Genomic DNA, 18,917 nt, shown 5'->3' on the forward strand with positions numbered 1-18,917 from the left:
AACAAACGTGTAATTAAAGGTTGGGACACTTTGCCTTTTGGTTTTAAAGCGGACCCATGAAAATTATTTTAGAATTAAAAATCAAATAATCATAATAATTAATAATGTATAGTCTAAAATTAACAAAATAGATTAATGTAAAAATAATATATGTAAATAAGATAACAGCTTAAAAAACCTCTGCTGTTCTAAGATAAAACACGGACACGTGACCTATGGTGTCCCGCGTCTCTTGCTAGTGGACTTTTTTAGAATCACTCTCGAAATTACCTCCAACGCGAGAAGTTCATTTAATTTTAACCTTGCTAAAATAAACTATTTCCTGCAAATAAAGTCTCAAAGTTTATTCATTTACAAAATTACCAACAAAAGTATATTAAGACTAGTTAATTTTCAGTCGGTTAATTAGTTCTTTTAGATAATTATATAAAAACGTCTTGGTTTGGACCAAGGCCGAAAAAACAAACGATATGTGTGAGGTTTATCAATTGACTGAATTTTCAGATATTGAAAATTTTTTCTAGTTATTTTTATCCACTCAATCCTTAATCAATATTTAATTCAATCAACTGATTTTACTGTTAATCGATCTAGTCCCTCTAAATTAATTGAAAAAATTACATATCTACGCTTTTTCAAGAACAATTACCTTTTCCGAAAACATTTTATCATGAAATTAATTGTTCTTGAAAAAGCGTAGATATGTAATTTTTTCAATTAATTTAGAGGGACTAGATCGATTAACAGTAAAATCAGTTGATTGAATTAAATATTGATTAAGGATTGAGTGGATAAAAATAACTAGAAAAAATTTTCAATATCTGAAACTTCAGTCAATTGATAAACCTCACACATATCGTTTGTTTTTTCGGCCTTGGTCCAAACCAAGACGTTTTTATATAATATCTGTCACTTCAGTCTTAATGTAATTAAATTTTGAATAATTATGTTTGCTTTACCGTCATACATTTGTACTCTAAAATATAATGGTGCATTCAAACACCATATATGCTGTTTTTTCCAGTGCCAAAAAAGACATCATTTAGGGTGTACTTTAAACCCATTTCTATGATCAATTCACGCCATTTACAAATATTATTTGGAAGTATTAAGGGAATATTAGGCATTTAAGCACCATTTACTGTGGCTTTTAACATCTTTTTTTTGACAATCTGTTGAACTTCTAATATTACTTAGTTTAATGGTTTTAAAAGTAGGGAAAAAGTACGCTACCTATGTCACATTATTAAACCAAGTGAAGTGAAATAATTGTTAAATATTTATTATAACCACTACACCACAGACACGTGGTAAGTCTAAGTTTTACAAGAGATCTAACTAATTATTATGTCCAATCACGATGGTTAAAACATGTATCTACCTGGGCTCGAACCTGGGACTTTCCGTGTGTGAGGCGGACGTGATAACCACTACACTACAGATACGTAGTAGCACTGACTTTTCCAAGAGATCTAGCTAATTATTATGTCCAATCACGATGGTCAAAGCCGTACTTCTGTAATTAACTAAAATTAACATACTTACACTTAATTGTTTTGATCAAACTGGCCGATAGCACACCCTGAATACTTAATTGTTAATTTAAGATAATTCCGAAAAGTCTCTTCGCTGTAGTTTTTAAGTTAGCGGTGGGGGAAAGATCACGAAAAACCCATGTTAATCTCCATAGGAAATTAGCAAACGCGGGTGAATATTACTTTAACGCTACAAAACGGTATCAAGTCATATCTACAAGGGCCTACCGGCCCTGTAGAATATTAGTTCTCCCAATAACCTAAACACCAACAATTCTTATCAATGACGTCACAGATACAGTTGAAGAGACCGTCATACGCATGCGCAGACTCACCGCGAGTTTGCGCGCGGTTTTCAAATTTCGCGGTTTTCCCGCGAGGCGGCGCGCGGTATTTTCCCGCGAGGGGGCGCGCGGGTTTCCCCGCGAGGGGCTTCCCCGGCGGCGAGGGGGCGTTGATTACGTCACTCATTACGTCATAGGTCATTGACCTACACTGGTGACCTTGACCTACATTCTACACCTACGGAGGTACGAAGTGGGGGGTTACACTACTTGGGTTCGAACCCCTCTTCTGACAACGATTTGATTCATTTTAATTACATGGATCTCATGATCAAAAAAGGCAACAAAAGTGTAGCTCTATGGAGCATAGAATTCCTAGACGTATTTCGGGGTGGTGCTATAGCTAAATGTTCAAGGAAAACCTTTAAAAGCGTGTCAGGATGGCCGAGTGGTCTAAGGCGTCAGATTTAAGCTCTGATCCTCGTATGAGGGCGTAGGTTCGAACCCCTCTTCTGACAACGATTTGTTTTACTTTAATAACATGTATCTCATGCTCAAGAAAGGCTTCTCTAGTATGGCAACAAGTGAGTAGCTTTATGGAGGATAGAATTCCGAGAGGTGTTTCGGGGTTGTACTATAGCTTCATTTTCACGGAAAACGTTCAATAGCGTGTCAAGATGGCCGAGTGGTCTAAGGCGTCAGATTTAAGCTGTGATCCTCGTATGAGGGCGTGGGTTCGAACCCCCCTTCTGACAACGATTTGTTTCATTTTAATAACATGTATCTCATGATCAGAAAAGGCTTCTCTAGTATGGCAACAAGTGAGTAGCTCTATGGAGCATGGAGTTCCGAGAGGTATTTTGGTGTTGTACTATAGCTACATTTTCAAGGAAAACCTTGAAAAGCGTGTCAGGATGGCCGAGTGGTCTAAGGCGTCAGATTTAAGCTCTAATCCTCGTATGAGGGCGTGGGTTCGAACCCCTGTTCTGAAAACGATTTGTTTTACTTTAATAACATATGGATCTCATGCTCAGGAAAGGCTTATCTAGTATGGCAACATGTGAGTCGCTTTATGGAGCATAGAATTCCTAGAGGTATTTCGGGGTGGTACTATAGCTTCATTTTCAAGGAAAACGTTTAAAAGCGTGTCAGGATGGCCGAGTGGTCTAAGGCGTCAGATTTAAGCTCTGATCCGCGTGTGAGGGTGTGGGTTCGAACCCCTCTTCTGACAACGATTTGTTCATTTTAATAACTTGTATCTCATGCTCAGGAAAAGCCTCTCCAGTATGGCAACAAGTGAGTAGCTTTATGGAGCATAGAATTCCGAGAGGTGTTTCGGGGTGGTACTATAGCTTCATTTTCAAGGAAAACGTTTAAAAGTGTGTCAGGATGGCCGAGTGGTCTAAGGCGTCAGAATTAAGCTCTGATCCGCGTGTGAGGGTGTGGGTTCGAACCCCTCTTCTGACAACGATTTGATTCATTTTAATTACATGGATCTCATGATCAGAAAAGGCAACAAAAGTGTAGCTCTATGGAGCATAGGGTTCCGAGAGGTCTTTTGGTGTTGTAATATAGCTACATTTTCAAGGAAAACCTTGAAAAGCGTGTCAGGATGGTGGAGTGGTCTAAGGCGTCAGATTTAAGCTCTGATCCTCGTATGAGGGCGTGGGTTCGAACCCTTCTTCTGACAACGATTTGTTTTACTTTAATAACATATGTATCTCATGCTCAGGAAAGGCTTCTCTAGTATGGCAACATGTGAGTAGCTTTATGGAGCATAGATTTCCTAGAGGTATTTCGGGGTGATACTATAGCTTCATTTTCAAGGAAAACGATTAAAAGCGTGTCAGGATGGCCGAGTGGTCTAAGGTGTAAGATTTAAGCTCTCATCCTCGTATGAGGGCGTGGGTTTGAGCCCCACTTCTGACAACGATTTGTTTCATTTTAATAACATGTATCTCATGATCAGAAAAGGCTTCTCTAGTATGGCAACAAGTGAGTAGCTCTATGGAGCATAGAGTTCCGAGAGGTATTTTGGTGTTGTACTATAGCTAAATGTTCAAGGAAAACGATTAAAAGCGTGTCAGGATGGCCGAGTGGTCTAAGGCGTCAGATTTGAGCTCTGATCCTCGTATGAGGGCGTGGGTTCGAACTCCACTTCTGCCATCGATTTGTTTTACTTTAATAACTTGTATCTCATGCTAAGAAAAGCCTCTCTAGTATGGCAACAAGTGAGTAGCTTTATGGAGCATAGAATTCCGAGAGGTGTTTCGGGGTTGTACTATAGCTTCATTTTCACGGAAAACGTTCAATAGCGTGTCAAGATGGCCGAGTGGTCTAAGGCGTCAGATTTAAGCTGTGATCCTCGTATGAGGGCGTGGGTTCGAACCCCTCTTCTGACAACGATTTGTTTCATTTTAATAACATGTATCTCATGATCAGAAAAGGCTTCTCTAGTATGGCAACATGTGAGTAGCTTTATGGAGCATAGAATTCCGAGAGGTATTTCGGGGTGGTACTATAGCTTCATTTTCACGGAAAACGTTCAAAATCGTGTCAGGATGGCCGAGTGGTCAAAGGCGTCAGATTTAAGCTCTGATCCTCGTATGAGGGCGTGGGTTCGAACCCCACTTCTGACAACGATTTGTTCATTTTAATAACTTGTATCTCATGCTCAGGAAAAGCCTCTCTAGTATGGCAACAAGTGAGTAGCTTTATGGAGAATAGAATTCCGAGAGGTGTTTTGGGGTTGTACTATAGCTTCATTTTCACGGAAAACGTTCAATAGCGTGTCAAGATGGCCGAGTGGTCTAAGGCGTCAGATTTAAGCTCTGATCCTCGTATGAGGGCGTGGGTTCGAACCCCTGTTCTGACAACGATTTGTTTTACTTTAATAACATATGTATCTCATGCTCAGGAAAGGCTTCTCTAGTATGGCAACATGTGAGTAGCTTTATGGAGCATAGAATTCCGAGAGGTTTTTCGGGGTGGTACTATAGCTTCATTTTCACGGAAAACGTTCAAAATCGTGTCAGGATGGCCGAGTGGTCAAAGGCGTCAGATTTAAGCTCTGATCCTCGTATGAGGGCGTGGGTTCGAACCCCACTTCTCACAACGATTTGTTTCATTTTAATAACATGTATCTCATGATCAGAAAAGGCTTCTCTAGTATGGCAACAAGTGAGTAGCTCTATGGAGCATAGAGTTCCGAGAGGTATTTTGGTGTTGTACTATAGCTAAATGTTCAAGGAAAACGTTTAAAAGCGTGTCAGGATGGCCGAGTGGTCTAAGGCGTCAGATTTAAGCTCTGATCCTCATATGAGGGCGTAGGTTCGAACCCCTCTTCTGAAAACGATTTGTTTCATTTTAGTAACATGTATCTCATGATCAGAAAAGGCTTCTCTTGTATGGCAACAAGTGAGTAGCTCTATGGAGCATAGAGTTCCGAGAGGTATTTTGGTGTTGTACTATAGCTAAATGTTCAAGGAAAACGATTAAAAGCGTGTCAGGATGGCCGAGTGGTCTAAGGCGTCAGATTTGAGCTCTGATCCTCGTATGAGGGCGTAGGTTCGAACCCCATTTCTGCCATCGGTTTGTTTTACTTTAATAACTTGTATCTCATGCTAAGAAAAGCCTCTCTAGTATGGCAACAAGTGAGTAGCTTTATGGAGCATAGAATTCCGAGAGGTGTTTCGGGGTTGTACTATAGCTTCATTTTCACGGAAAACGTTCAATAGCGTGTCAAGATGGCCGAGTGGTCTAAGGCGTCAGATTTAAGCTGTGATCCTCGTATGAGGGCGTGGGTTCGAACCCCTCTTCTGACAACGATTTGTTTCATTTTAATAACATGTATCTCATGATCAGAAAAGGCTTCTCTAGTATGGCAACATGTGAGTAGCTTTATGGAGCATAGAATTCCTAGAGGTATTTCGGGGTGGTACTATAGCTTCATTTTCAAGGAAAACGTTTAAAAGCGTGTCAGGATGGCCGAGTGGTCTAAGGCGTCAGATTTAAGCTCTGATCCGCGTGTGAGGGTGTGGGTTCGAACCCCTCTTCTGACAACGATTTGTTCATTTTAATAACTTGTATCTCATGCTCAGGAAAAGCCTCTCCAGTATGGCAACAAGTGAGTAGCTTTATGGAGCATAGAATTCCGAGAGGTGTTTCGGGGTGGTACTATAGCTTCATTTTCAAGGAAAACGTTTAGAAGTGTGTCAGGATGGCCGAGTGGTCTAAGGCGTCAGAATTAAGCTCTGATCCGCGTGTGAGGGTGTGGGTTCGAACCCCTCTTCTGACAACGATTTGATTCATTTTAATTACATGGATCTCATGATCAGAAAAGGCAACAAAAGTGTAGCTCTATGGAGCATAGGGTTCCGAGAGGTATTTTGGTGTTGTAATATAGCTACATTTTCAAGGAAAACGTTTAAAAGCGTGTCAGGATGGCCGAGTGGTCTAAGGTGTAAGATTTAAGCTCTCATCCTCGTATGAGGGCGTGGGTTTGAGCCCCACTTCTGACAACGATTTGTTTCATTTTAATAACATGTATCTCATGATCAGAAAAGGCTTCTCTAGTATGGCAACAAGTGAGTAGCTCTATGGAGCATAGAGTTCCGAGAGGTATTTTGGTGTTGTACTATAGCTAAATGTTCAAGGAAAACGTTTAAAAGCGTGTCAGGATGGCCGAGTGGTCTAAGGCGTCAGATTTAAGCTCTGATCCTCATATGAGGGCGTAGGTTCGAACCCCTCTTCTGAAAACGATTTGTTTCATTTTAGTAACATGTATCTCATGATCAGAAAAGGCTTCTCTTGTATGGCAACAAGTGAGTAGCTCTATGGAGCATAGAGTTCCGAGAGGTATTTTGGTATTGTACTATAGCTAAATGTTCAAGGAAAACGATTAAAAGCGTGTCAGGATGGCCGAGTGGTCTAAGGCGTCAGATTTGAGCTCTGATCCTCGTATGAGGGCGTGGGTTCGAGCCCCACTTCTGCCATCGATTTGTTTTACTTTAATAACTTGTATCTCATGCTAAGAAAAGCCTCTCTAGTATGGCAACAAGTGAGTAGCTTTATGGAGCATAGAATTCCGAGAGGTGTTTCGGGGTTGTACTATAGCTTCATTTTCACGGAAAACGTTCAATAGCGTGTCAAGATGGCCGAGTGGTCTAAGGCGTCAGATTTAAGCTGTGATCCTCGTATGAGGGCGTGGGTTCGAACCCCTCTTCTGACAACGATTTGTTTCATTTTAATAACATGTATCTCATGATCAGAAAAGGCTTCTCTAGTATGGCAACATGTGAGTAGCTTTATGGAGCATAGAATTCCTAGAGGTATTTCGGGGTGGTACTATAGCTTCATTTTCAAGGAAAACGTTTAAAAGCGTGTCAGGATGGCCGAGTGGTCTAAGTCGTCAGATTTAAGCTCTGATCCGCGTGTGAGGGTGTGGGTTCGAACCCCTCTTCTGACAACGATTTGTTCATTTTAATAACTTGTATCTCATGCTCAGGAAAAGCCTCTCCAGTATGGCAACAAGTGAGTAGCTTTATGGAGCATAGAATTCCGAGAGGTGTTTCGGGGTGGTACTATAGCTTCATTTTCAAGGAAAACGTTTAGAAGTGTGTCAGGATGGTCGAGTGGTCTAAGGCGTCAGAATTAAGCTCTGATCCGCGTGTGAGGGTGTGGGTTCGAACCCCTCTTCTGACAACGATTTGATTCATTTTAATTACATGGATCTCATGATCAGAAAAGGCAACAAAAGTGTAGCTCTATGGAGCATAGGGTTCCGAGAGGTATTTTGGTGTTGTAATATAGCTACATTTTCAAGGAAAACGTTTAAAAGCGTGTCAGGATGGCCGAGTGGTCTAAGGTGTAAGATTTAAGCTCTCATCCTCGTATGAGGGCGTGGGTTTGAGCCCCACTTCTGACAACGATTTGTTTCATTTTAATAACATGTATCTCATGATCAGAAAAGGCTTCTCTAGTATGGCAACAAGTGAGTAGCTCTATGGAGCATAGAGTTCCGAGAGGTATTTTGGTGTTGTACTATAGCTAAATGTTCAAGGAAAACGTTTAAAAGCGTGTCAGGATGGCCGAGTGGTCTAAGGCGGCAGATTTAAGCTCTGATCCTCATATGAGGGCGTAGGTTCGAACCCCTCTTCTGAAAACGATTTGTTTCATTTTAGTAACATGTATCTCATGATCAGAAAAGGCTTCTCTTGTATGGCAACAAGTGAGTAGCTCTATGGAGCATAGAGTTCCGAGAGGTATTTTGGTATTGTACTATAGCTAAATGTTCAAGGAAAACGATTAAAAGCGTGTCAGGATGGCCGAGTGGTCTAAGGCGTCAGATTTGAGCTCTGATCCTCGTATGAGGGCGTGGGTTCGAACCCCACTTCTGCCATCGATTTGTTTTACTTTAATAACTTGTATCTCATGCTAAGAAAAGCCTCTCTAGTATGGCAACAAGTGAGTAGCTTTATGGAGCATAGAATTCCGAGAGGTGTTTCGGGGTTGTACTATAGCTTCATTTTCACGGAAAACGTTCAATAGCGTGTCAAGATGGCCGAGTGGTCTAAGGCGTCAGATTTAAGCTGTGATCCTCGTATGAGGGCGTGGGTTCGAACCCCTCTTCTGACAACGATTTGTTTCATTTTAATAACATGTATCTCATGATCAGAAAAGGCTTCTCTAGTATGGCAACATGTGAGTAGCTTTATGGAGCATAGAATTCCGAGAGGGATTTCGGGGTGGTACTATAGCTTCACTTTCACGGAAAACGTTCAAAATCGTGTCAGGATGGCCGAGTGGTCAAAGGCGTCAGATTTAAGCTCTGATCCTCGTATGAGGGCGTGGGTTCGAACCCCACTTCTGACAACGATTTGTTCATTTTAATAACTTGTATCTCATGCTCAGGAAAAGCCTCTCTAGTATGGCAACAAGTGAGTAGCTTTATGGAGAATAGAATTCCGAGAGGTGTTTCGGGGTTGTACTATAGCTTCATTTTCACGGAAAACGTTCAATAGCGTGTCAAGATGGCCGAGTGGTCTAAGGCGTCAGATTTAAGCTCTGATCCTCGTATGAGGGCGTGGGTTCGAACCCCTGTTCTGACAACGATTTGTTTTACTTTAATAACATATGTATCTCATGCTCAGGAAAGGCTTCTCTAGTATGGCAACATGTGAGTAGCTTTATGGAGCATAGAATTCCGAGAGGTATTTCGGGGTGGTACTATAGCTTCATTTTCACGGAAAACGTTCAAAATCGTGTCAGGATGGCCGAGTGGTCAAAGGCGTCAGATTTAAGCTCTGATCCTCGTATGAGGGCGTGGGTTCGAACCCCACTTCTCACAACGATTTGTTCATTTTAATAACTTGTATCTCATGCTCAGGAAAAGCCTCTCTAGTATGGCAAAAAGTGAGTAGCTTTATGGAGAATAGAATTCCGAGAGGTGTTTCGGGGTTGTACTATAGCTTCATTTTCACGGAAAACGTTCAATAGCGTGTCAAGATGGCCGAGTGGTCTAAGGCGTCAGATTTAAGCTCTGATCCTCGTATGAGGGCGTGGGTTCGAACCCCTGTTCTGACAACGATTTGTTTTACTTTAATAACATATGTATCTCATGCTCAGGAAAGGCTTCTCTAGTATGGCAACATGTGAGTAGCTTTATGGAGCATAGAATTCCGAGAGGTATTTCGGGGTGGTACTATAGCTTCAATTTCACGGAAAACGTTCAAAATCGTGTCAGGAAGGCCGAGTGGTCTTAGGCGTCAGATTTAAGCTCTGATCCTCGTAAGAGGGCGTGGGGTCGAACCCCACTTCTGACAACGATTTGTTTCATTTTAATAACATGTATCTCATGATCAGGAATGGCTTCTCTAGTATGGCAACATGTGAGTAGCTTTATGGAGCATAGAATTCCTAGAGGTATTTCGGGGTGGTACTATAGCTTCATTTTCATGGAAAACGTTTAAAAGCGTGTCAGGATGGCCGAGTGGTCTAAGGCGTCAGATTTAAGCTCTGATCCGCGCATGAGGGTGTGGGTTCGAACCCCTCTTCTGACAACGATTTGTTTAATTTTAATTACATGGATCTCATGATCAGAAAAGGCAACAAAAGTGTAGCTCTATGGAGCAGAGAGTTCCGAGAGGTATTTTGGTGTTGTAATATAGCTACACTTCAAGGAAAACCTCGAAAAGCGTGTCAGGATGGCCGAGTGGTCTAAGGCGTCAGATTTAAGCTCCGATCCTCGTATGAGGGCGTGGGTTCGAACCCTTCTTCTGACCACGATTTGTTTTACTTTAATAACATATGTATCTCATGCTCAGGAAAGGCTTCTCTAGTATGGCAACATGTGAGTAGCTTTATGGAGCATAGAATTCCGAGAGGTATTTCGGGGTGGTACTATAGCTTCATTTTCACGGAAAACGTTCAAAATCGTGTCAGGATGGCCGAGTGGTCAAAGGCGTCAGATTTAAGCTCTGATCCTCGTATGAGGGCGTGGGTTCGAACCCCACTTCTCACAACGATTTGTTCATTTTAATAACTTGTATCTCATGCTCAGGAAAAGCCTCTCTAGTATTGCAACAAGTGAGTAGCTTTATGGAGAATAGAATTCCGAGAGGTGTTTCGGGGTTGTACTATAGCTTCATTTTCACGGAAAACGTTCAATAGCGTGTCAAGATGGCCGAGTGGTCTAAGGCGTCAGATTTAAGCTCTGATCCTCGTATGAGGGCGTGGGTTCGAACCCCTGTTCTGACAACGATTTGTTTTACTTTAATAACATATGTATCTCATGCTCAGGAAAGGCTTCTCTAGTATGGCAACATGTGAGTAGCTTTATGGAGCATAGAATTCCGAGAGGTATTTCGGGGTGGTACTATAGCTTCAATTTCACGGAAAACGTTCAAAATCGTGTCAGGAAGGCCGAGTGGTCTTAGGCGTCAGATTTAAGCTCTGATCCTCGTAAGAGGGCGTGGGGTCGAACCCCACTTCTGACAACGATTTGTTTCATTTTAATAACATGTATCTCATGATCAGGAATGGCTTCTCTAGTATGGCAACATGTGAGTAGCTTTATGGAGCATAGAATTCCTAGAGGTATTTCGGGGTGGTACTATAGCTTCATTTTCAAGGAAAACGTTTAAAAGCGTGTCAGGATGGCCGAGTGGTCTAAGGCGTCAGAGGTAAGCTCTGATCCTCGTATGAGGGCGTGGGTTCGAACCCCACGTCTGACAACGATTTGTTTTACTTTAATAACATGTATCTCATGCTCAGGAAAGGCTTCTCTAGTATGGCAACAAGTGAGTAGCTTTATGGAGCATAGAATTCCGAGAGGTATTTCGGGGTGCTACTATAGCTTCATTTTCAAGGAAAACGTTTAAAAGCGTGTCAGGATGGCCGAGTGGTCTAAGGCGTCAGATTTAAGCTCTGATCCGCGCATGAGGGCGTGGGTTCGAACCCCTCTTCTGACAACGATTTGTTTCATTTTAATAACATGTATCTCATGATCAGAAAAGGCTTCTCTAGTATGGCAACATGTGAGTAGCTTTATGGAGCATAGAATTCCTAGAGGTATTTCGGGGTGGTACTATAGCTTCATTTTCAAGGAAAACGTTGAAAAGCGTGTCAGGATGGCCGAGTGGTCTAAGGCGTCAGATTTAAGCTCTGATCCGCGTGTGAGGGTGTGGGTTCGAACCCCTCTTCTGGCAACGATTTGTTCATTTTAATAACTTGTATCTCATGCTCAGGAAAAGCCTCTCCAGTATGGCAACAAGTGAGTAGCTTTATGGAGCATAGAATTCCGAGAGGTGTTTCGGGGTGGTACTATAGCTTCATTTTCATGGAAAACGTTTAAAAGTGTGTCAGGATGGCCGAGTGGTCTAAGGCGTCAGAATTAAGCTCTGATCCGCGTGTGAGGGTGTGGGTTCGAACCCCTCTTCTGACAACGATTTGATTCATTTTAATTACATGGATCTCATGATCAGAAAAGGCAACAAAAGTGTAGCTCTATGGAGCATAGGGTTCCGAGAGGTATTTTGGTGTTGTAATATAGCTACATTTTCAAGGAAAACGTTTAAAAGCGTGTCAGGATGGCCGAGTGGTCTAAGGTGTAAGATTTAAGCTCTCATCCTCGTATGAGGGCGTGGGTTTGAGCCCCACTTCTGACAACGATTTGTTTCATTTTAATAACATGTATCTCATGATCAGAAAAGGCTTCTCTAGTATGGCAACAAGTGAGTAGCTCTATGGAGCATAGAGTTCCGAGAGGTATTTTGGTGTTGTACAATAGCTAAATGTTCAAGGAAAACGTTTAAAAGCGTGTCAGGATGGCCGAGTGGTCTAAGGCGTCAGATTTAAGCTATGATCCTCATATGAGGGCGTAGGTTCGAACCCCTCTTCTGAAAACGATTTGTTTCATTTTAGTAACATGTATCTCATGATCAGAAAAGGCTTCTCTTGTATGGCAACAAGTGAGTAGCTCTATGGAGCATAGAGTTCCGAGAGGTATTTTGGTGTTGTACTATAGCTAAATGTTCAAGGAAAACGATTAAAAGCGTGTCAGGATGGCCGAGTGGTCTAAGGCGTCAGATTTGAGCTCTGATCCTCGTATGAGGGCGTGGGTTCGAACCCCACTTCTGCCATCGATTTGTTTTACTTTAATAACTTGTATCTCATGCTAAGAAAAGCCTCTCTAGTATGGCAACAAGTGAGTAGCTTTATGGAGCATAGAATTCCGAGAGGTGTTTCGGGGTTGTACTATAGCTTCATTTTCACGGAAAACGTTCAATAGCGTGTCAAGATGGCCGAGTGGTCTAAGGCGTCAGATTTAAGCTGTGATCCTCGTATGAGGGCGTGGGTTCGAACCCCTCTTCTGACAACGATTTGTTTCATTTTAATAACATGTATCTCATGATCAGAAAAGGCTTCTCTAGTATGGCAACATGTGAGTAGCTTTATGGAGCATAGAATTCCGAGAGGGATTTCGGGGTGGTACTATAGCTTCATTTTCACGGAAAACGTTCAAAATCGTGTCAGGATGGCCGAGTGGTCAAAGGCGTCAGATTTAAGCTCTGATCCTCGTATGAGGGCGTGGGTTCGAACCCCACTTCTGACAACGATTTGTTCATTTTAATAACTTGTATCTCATGCTCAGGAAAAGCCTCTCTAGTATGGCAACAAGTGAGTAGCTTTATGGAGAATAGAATTCCGAGAGGTGTTTCGGGGTTGTACTATAGCTTCATTTTCACGGAAAACGTTCAATAGCGTGTCAAGATGGCCGAGTGGTCTAAGGCGTCAGATTTAAGCTCTGATCCTCGTATGAGGGCGTGGGTTCGAACCCCTGTTCTGACAACGATTTGTTTTACTTTAATAACATATGTATCTCATGCTCAGGAAAGGCTTCTCTAGTATGGCAACATGTGAGTAGCTTTATGGAGCATAGAATTCCGAGAGGTATTTCGGGGTGGTACTATAGCTTCATTTTCACGGAAAACGTTCAAAATCGTGTCAGGATGGCCGAGTGGTCAAAGGCGTCAGATTTAAGCTCTGATCCTCGTATGAGGGCGTGGGTTCGAACCCCACTTCTCACAACGATTTGTTCATTTTAATAACTTGTATCTCATGCTCAGGAAAAGCCTCTCTAGTATGGCAAAAAGTGAGTAGCTTTATGGAGAATAGAATTCCGAGAGGTGTTTCGGGGTTGTACTATAGCTTCTTTTCACGGAAAACGTTCAATAGCGTGTCAAGATGGCCGAGTGGTCTAAGGCGTCAGATTTAAGCTCTGATCCTCGTATGAGGGCGTGGGTTCGAACCCCTGTTCTGACAACGATTTGTTTTACTTTAATAACATATGTATCTCATGCTCAGGAAAGGCTTCTCTAGTATGGCAACATGTGAGTAGCTTTATGGAGCATAGAATTCCGAGAGGTATTTCGGGGTGGTACTATAGCTTCAATTTCACGGAAAACGTTCAAAATCGTGTCAGGAAGGCCGAGTGGTCTTAGACGTCAGATTTAAGCTCTGATCCTCGTAAGAGGGCGTGGGGTCGAACCCCACTTCTGACAACGATTTGTTTCATTTTAATAACATGTATCTCATGATCAGGAATGGCTTCTCTAGTATGGCAACATGTGAGTAGCTTTATGGAGCATAGAATTCCTAGAGGTATTTCGGGGTGGTACTATAGCTTCAATTTCATGGAAAACGTTTAAAAGCGTGTCAGGATGGCCGAGTGGTCTAAGGCGTCAGATTTAAGCTCTGATCCGCGCATGAGGGTGTGGGTTCGAACCCCTCTTCTGACAACGATTTGTTTAATTTTAATTACATGGATCTCATGATCAGAAAAGGCAACAAAAGTGTAGCTCTATGGAGCAGAGAGTTCCGAGAGGTATTTTGGTGTTGTAATATAGCTACACTTCAAGGAAAACCTCGAAAAGCGTGTCAGGATGGCCGAGTGGTCTAAGGCGTCAGATTTAAGCTCTATTCCTCGTATGAGGGCGTGGGTTCGAACCCCACTTCTGACAACGATTTGTTCATTTTAATAACTTGTATCTCATGCTCAGGAAAAGCCTCTCTAGTATGGCAACAAGTGAGTAGCTTTATGGAGCATAGAATTCCGAGAGGTGTTTCGCGGTTGTACTATAGCTTCATTTTCACGGAAAACGTTCAAAATCGTGTCAGGATGGCCGAGTGGTCAAAGGCGTCAGATTTAAGCTCTGATCCTCGTATGAGGGCGTGGGTTCGAACCCCACTTCTGACAACGATTTGTTCATTTTAATAACTTGTATCTCATGCTCAGGAAAAGCCTCTCTAGTATGGCAACAAGTGAGTAGCTTTATGGAGAATAGAATTCCGAGAGGTGTTTCGGGGTTGTACTATAGCTTCATTTTCACGGAAAACGTTCAATAGCGTGTCAAGATGGCCGAGTGGTCTAAGGCGTCAGATTTAAGCTCTGATCCTCGTATGAGGGCGTGGGTTCGAACCCCTGTTCTGACAACGATTTGTTTTACTTTAATAACATATGTATCTCATGCTCAGGAAAGGCTTCTCTAGTATGGCAACATGTGAGTAGCTTTATGGAGCATAGAATTCCGAGAGGTATTTCGGGGTGGTACTATAGCTTCATTTTCACGGAAAACGTTCAAAATCGTGTCAGGATGGCCGAGTGGTCAAAGGCGTCAGATTTAAGCTCTGATCCTCGTATGAGGGCGTGGGTTCGAACCCCACTTCTCACAACGATTTGTTCATTTTAATAACTTGTATCTCATGCTCAGGAAAAGCCTCTCTAGTATGGCAAAAAGTGAGTAGCTTTATGGAGAATAGAATTCCGAGAGGTGTTTCGGGGTTGTACTATAGCTTCTTTTCACGGAAAACGTTCAATAGCGTGTCAAGATGGCCGAGTGGTCTAAGGCGTCAGATTTAAGCTCTGATCCTCGTATGAGGGCGTGGGTTCGAACCCCTGTTCTGACAACGATTTGTTTTACTTTAATAACATATGTATCTCATGCTCAGGAAAGGCTTCTCTAGTATGGCAACATGTGAGTAGCTTTATGGAGCATAGAATTCCGAGAGGTATTTCGGGGTGGTACTATAGCTTCAATTTCACGGAAAACGTTCAAAATCGTGTCAGGAAGGCCGAGTGGTCTTAGACGTCAGATTTAAGCTCTGATCCTCGTAAGAGGGCGTGGGGTCGAACCCCACTTCTGACAACGATTTGTTTCATTTTAATAACATGTATCTCATGATCAGGAATGGCTTCTCTAGTATGGCAACATGTGAGTAGCTTTATGGAGCATAGAATTCCTAGAGGTATTTCGGGGTGGTACTATAGCTTCAATTTCATGGAAAACGTTTAAAAGCGTGTCAGGATGGCCGAGTGGTCTAAGGCGTCAGATTTAAGCTCTGATCCGCGCATGAGGGTGTGGGTTCGAACCCCTCTTCTGACAACGATTTGTTTAATTTTAATTACATGGATCTCATGATCAGAAAAGGCAACAAAAGTGTAGCTCTATGGAGCAGAGAGTTCCGAGAGGTATTTTGGTGTTGTAATATAGCTACACTTCAAGGAAAACCTCGAAAAGCGTGTCAGGATGGCCGAGTGGTCTAAGGCGTCAGATTTAAGCTCTATTCCTCGTATGAGGGCGTGGGTTCGAACCCCACTTCTGACAACGATTTGTTCATTTTAATAACTTGTATCTCATGCTCAGGAAAAGCCTCTCTAGTATGGCAACAAGTGAGTAGCTTTATGGAGCATAGAATTCCGAGAGGTGTTTCGCGGTTGTACTATAGCTTCATTTTCACGGAAAACGTTCAAAATCGTGTCAGGATGGCCGAGTGGTCAAAGGCGTCAGATTTAAGCTATGATCCTCGTATGAGGGCGTGGGTTCGAACCCTTCTTCTGACAACGATTTGTTTTACTTTAATAACATATGTATCTCATGCTCAGGAAAGGCTTCTCTAGTATGGCAACATGTGAGTAGCTTTATGGAGCATAGAATTCCTAGAGGTATTTCGGGGTGGTACTATAGCTTCATTTTCAAGGAAAACGTTTAAAAGCGTGTCAGGATTGCCGAGTGGTCTAAGGCGTCAGATGTAAGCTCTGATCCTCGTATGAGGGCGTGGGTTCGAACCCCACGTCTGAAAACGATTTGTTTTACTTTAATAACATGTATCTCATGCTCAGGAAAGGCTTCTCTAGTATGGCAACAAGTGAGTAGCTCTATGGAGCATAGAGTTCCGAGAGGTATTTTGGTGTTGTACTATAGCTACATTTTCAAGGAAAACCTTGAAAAGCGTGTCAGGATGGCCGAGTGGTCTAAGGCGTCAGATTTAAGCTCTGATCCTCGTATGAGGGCGTGGGTTCGAACCCCACTTCTGCCATCGATTTGTTTTACTTTAATAACATATGTATCTCATGCTCAGGAAAGGCTTCTCTAGTATGGCAACATGTGAGTTGCTTTATGGAGCATAGAATTCCTAGAGGTATTTCGGGGTGGTACTATAGCTTCAATTTCACGGAAAACGTTCAAAATCGTGTCAGGAAGGCCGAGTGGTCTAAGGCGTCAGATTTAAGCTCTGATCCTCGTAAGAGGGCGTGGGTTCGACCCCCACTTCTGACAACGATTTGTTTCATTTTAATAACATGTATCTCATGATCAGGAATGGCTTCTCTAGTATGGGAACATGTGAGTAGCTTTATGGAGCATAGAATTCCTAGAGGTATTTCGGGGTGGTACTATAGCTTCATTTTCAAGGAAAACGTTTAAAAGCGTGTCAGGATTGCCGAGTGGTCTAAGGCGTCAGATGTAAGCTCTGATCCTCGTATGAGGGCGTGGGTTCGAACCCCACGTCTGACAACGATTTGTTTTACTTTAATAACATGTATCTCATGCTCAGGAAAGGCTTCTCTAGTATGGCAACAAGTGAGTAGCTTTATAGAGCATAGAATTCCGAGAGGTATTTCGGGGTGGTACTATAGCTTCATTTACAAGGAAAACGTTTAAAAGCGTGTCAGGATGGCCGAGTGGTCTAAGGCGTCAGATTTAAGCTCTGATCCTCATTTGAGGGCGTAGGTTCGAACCCCTCTTCTGAAAACGATTTGTTTCATTTTAGTAACATGTATCTTATGATCAGAAAAGGCTTCTCTAGTATGGCAACAAGTGAGTAGCTCTATGGAGCATAGAGTTCCGAGAGGTATTTTGGTGTTGTACTATAGCTACATTTTCAAGGAAAACCTTGAAAAGCGTGTCAGGATGGCCGAGTGGTCTAAGGCGTCAGATTTAAGCTCTGATCCTCGTATGAGGGCGTGGGTTCGAACCCCACTTCTGCCATCGATTTGTTTTACTTTAATAACATATGTATCTCATGCTCAGGAAAGGCTTCTCTAGTATGTCAACATGTGAGTAGCTTTATGGAGCATAGAAATCCTAGAGGTATTTCGGGGTGGTACTATAGCTTCATTTTCAAGGAAAACGTTTAAAAGCGTGTCAGGATGGCCGAGTGGTCAAAGGCGTCAGATTTAAGCTCTGATCCTCGTATGAGGGCGTGGTTTCGAACCCTTCTTCTGATAACGATTTGTTTTACTTTAATAACATATGTATCTCATGCTCAGGAAAGGCTTCTCTAGTATGGCAACATGTGAGTAGCTTTATGGAGCATAGAATTCCTAGAGGTATTTCGGCGTGGTACTATAGCTTCATTTTCAAGGAAAACGTTTAAAAGCGTGTCAGGATGGCATAGTGGTCTAAGGCGTAAGATTTAAGCCCTGATCCTCGTATGAGGGCGTGGGTTCGAAACCCACTTCTGACAACGATTTGTTTCATTTTAATAACATGTATCTCATGATCAGAAAAGGCTTCTCTAGTATGGCAACAAGTGAGTAGCTCTATGGAGCATAGAGTTCCGAGAGGTATTTTGGTGTTGTACTATAGCTTCATTTTCAAGGAAAACGTTTAAAAGCGTGTCAGGATGGCCGAGTGGTCTAAGGCGTAAGATTTAAGCCCTGATCCTCGTATGAGGGCGTGGGTTCGAAACCCACTTCTGACAACGATTTGTTTCATTTTAATAACATGTATCTCATGATCAGAAAAGGCTTCTCTAGTATGGCAACAAGTGAGTAGCTCTATGGAGCATAGAGTTCCGAGAGGTATTTTGGTGTTGTACTATAGCTACATTTTCAAGGAAAACCTTGAAAAGCGTGTCAGGATGGCCGAGTGGTCTAAGGCGTCAGATTTAAGCTCTGATCCTCGTATGAGGGCGTGGGTTCGAACCCCACTTCTGCCATCGATTTGTTTTACTTTAATAACATATGTATCTCATGCTCAGGAAAGGCTTCTCTAGTATGGCAACATGTGAGTAGCTTTATGGAGCATAGAATTCCTAGAGGTATTTCGGGGTGGTACTATAGCTTCATTTTCAAGGAAAACGTTTAAAAGCGTGTCAGGATGGCCGAGTGGTCTAAGGCGTCAGATTTAAGCTCTGATCCTCATATGAGGGCGTAGGTTCGAACCCCTCTTCTGAAAACGATTTGTTTCATTTTAGTAACATGTATCTCATGATCAGAAAAGGCTTCTCTAGTATGGCAACAAGTGAGTAGCTCTAT

General features: G+C 42.4%; 12 non-coding genes across 12 annotated transcripts; all 12 read left to right on the forward strand.

The window, feature by feature from the left end:
• The first annotated feature begins 3,901 nt into the window (after positions 1-3,901).
• TRNAS-UGA (transfer RNA serine (anticodon UGA)) lies at positions 3,902-3,985 on the forward strand. The gene has a single exon. It is a non-coding gene; the product is annotated as a tRNA-Ser (tRNA).
• A 389-nt stretch (positions 3,986-4,374) lies between these two features.
• Positions 4,375-4,458, forward strand: TRNAL-UAA (transfer RNA leucine (anticodon UAA)). Its single transcript has one exon. It is a non-coding gene; the product is annotated as a tRNA-Leu (tRNA).
• An 865-nt stretch (positions 4,459-5,323) lies between these two features.
• On the forward strand, positions 5,324-5,407 carry TRNAS-UGA (transfer RNA serine (anticodon UGA)). Its single transcript has one exon. It is a non-coding gene; the product is annotated as a tRNA-Ser (tRNA).
• A 1,322-nt stretch (positions 5,408-6,729) lies between these two features.
• TRNAS-UGA (transfer RNA serine (anticodon UGA)) lies at positions 6,730-6,813 on the forward strand. The gene has a single exon. It is a non-coding gene; the product is annotated as a tRNA-Ser (tRNA).
• Positions 6,814-8,135: 1,322 nt separating this feature from the next.
• On the forward strand, positions 8,136-8,219 carry TRNAS-UGA (transfer RNA serine (anticodon UGA)). Its single transcript has one exon. It is a non-coding gene; the product is annotated as a tRNA-Ser (tRNA).
• A 389-nt stretch (positions 8,220-8,608) lies between these two features.
• On the forward strand, positions 8,609-8,692 carry TRNAL-UAA (transfer RNA leucine (anticodon UAA)). The gene has a single exon. It is a non-coding gene; the product is annotated as a tRNA-Leu (tRNA).
• A 3,683-nt stretch (positions 8,693-12,375) lies between these two features.
• Positions 12,376-12,459, forward strand: TRNAS-UGA (transfer RNA serine (anticodon UGA)). The gene has a single exon. It is a non-coding gene; the product is annotated as a tRNA-Ser (tRNA).
• Positions 12,460-12,848: 389 nt separating this feature from the next.
• TRNAL-UAA (transfer RNA leucine (anticodon UAA)) lies at positions 12,849-12,932 on the forward strand. Its single transcript has one exon. It is a non-coding gene; the product is annotated as a tRNA-Leu (tRNA).
• A 1,560-nt stretch (positions 12,933-14,492) lies between these two features.
• TRNAL-UAA (transfer RNA leucine (anticodon UAA)) lies at positions 14,493-14,576 on the forward strand. Its single transcript has one exon. It is a non-coding gene; the product is annotated as a tRNA-Leu (tRNA).
• A 2,036-nt stretch (positions 14,577-16,612) lies between these two features.
• On the forward strand, positions 16,613-16,696 carry TRNAL-UAA (transfer RNA leucine (anticodon UAA)). Its single transcript has one exon. It is a non-coding gene; the product is annotated as a tRNA-Leu (tRNA).
• An 866-nt stretch (positions 16,697-17,562) lies between these two features.
• On the forward strand, positions 17,563-17,646 carry TRNAL-UAA (transfer RNA leucine (anticodon UAA)). Its single transcript has one exon. It is a non-coding gene; the product is annotated as a tRNA-Leu (tRNA).
• An 868-nt stretch (positions 17,647-18,514) lies between these two features.
• Positions 18,515-18,598, forward strand: TRNAL-UAA (transfer RNA leucine (anticodon UAA)). The gene has a single exon. It is a non-coding gene; the product is annotated as a tRNA-Leu (tRNA).
• The last annotated feature ends 319 nt before the right edge of the window (positions 18,599-18,917 follow it).

This window comes from Phalangium opilio, unplaced genomic scaffold (genome assembly GCF_054372755.1).
Source record: "Phalangium opilio isolate 3A_F unplaced genomic scaffold, DU_Popi_V2 ptg000039l_2, whole genome shotgun sequence".
Classification (NCBI taxonomy): Eukaryota; Metazoa; Arthropoda; class Arachnida; order Opiliones; family Phalangiidae; genus Phalangium; species Phalangium opilio.